The 1026-nt window shown below is 42.7% G+C and overlaps 1 non-coding gene across 1 annotated transcript; it reads right to left on the bottom strand.

Annotated features, from left to right (window-relative positions):
• Nucleotides 1–507: 507 nt before the first annotated feature.
• LOC140471671 (U2 spliceosomal RNA) lies at nt 508–698 on the bottom strand. Its single transcript, XR_011957157.1, has one exon. It is a non-coding gene; the product is annotated as a U2 spliceosomal RNA (small nuclear RNA).
• Nucleotides 699–1026: the final 328 nt, after the last annotated feature.

Below are 1026 nucleotides of genomic sequence, written 5' to 3'. Positions count from 1 at the left end.
TGGGACGAAATTAGGTTAGGATATCTGGTTGCCATGGACGAGTTGGGCTGAAGGATCTTTTTCTGTGCTGCACATCTCTCTGACTCTGTGCCTTAAATACATCAGATCTTTGCTTCACATTGTTCTTAAAATCTCTCATTTAATACATCAAAGTGACTCTCATCATCATCAAAATCCGAACTGTTGATTACTTCAATAGCTTCATGTTCTCCCTTTTGTTTTCTGAAATGCCGTTTGCCATTAGGTAGAGCTGGTGGGTAACTTTGTAAAACTTCTGTTGTTGGGAATTGGAGTTGGTGGGAAGAGGCAGCATGTACCGGGGATGAAGTGACAACATTAAGAGTAAGTGCTGAACATAACACGCAGAAAGACTCAAACGAATCGGATGGTAGAACAAGCTGATTAGCACGAAGGCAAGTCTGACTTGACTAACCGAAAGCTTTCCGCATTCGGATCATAAAGAATACAACATATAAAAAATAAATCTACTGTTCGCCTTTTTTAGTGGGGACGTGCACCATTCCCCGAAACACTGCAATACTGGGATGATGCGTGAAGTTATCGGAGCAAGCTCCTGACACAACTTCGTCCTGCAAAAATCAGATTAATATTCAGTCCCTAAATCAGGGACTTATCAGATATTAAAACTGACAAGAACAGAACTACACATGATCTTAGCCAAAAGGCTGAGAAGCGATACTTGTCGTCTGCCTGACTACCTTAGGACCCAGCCGCTTCCTACATTTACCATCAGCCTGACTGTGAACAAAGACCTATAGCTCACGGCTGACAGTTTCATTGCTGCCTAGTCATTTCCAGATCTTCTGACCAGAGTAAACGATCCGTTTGTCCAGGTGAATTCATTTAATCTTTTCTATGAAACTGTTTGATAGTGAATGTAAATAACCAGCAATGTACCAATCAGCTACGCTGGGGCCGAGTGTACGTCACTAACAAGCCGGTAGTGTGTCTCTGACAGAGTATCAATGAGATTGCAGCAACCCACTGGAACAGAGCTGGACACAG

The sequence above is a fragment of the Chiloscyllium punctatum genome, unplaced genomic scaffold (assembly GCF_047496795.1).
Source record: "Chiloscyllium punctatum isolate Juve2018m unplaced genomic scaffold, sChiPun1.3 scaffold_150, whole genome shotgun sequence".
In the NCBI taxonomy this organism is placed as follows: Eukaryota; Metazoa; Chordata; class Chondrichthyes; order Orectolobiformes; family Hemiscylliidae; genus Chiloscyllium; species Chiloscyllium punctatum.
This window is presented reverse-complemented; position numbering and strand designations above follow the sequence as displayed.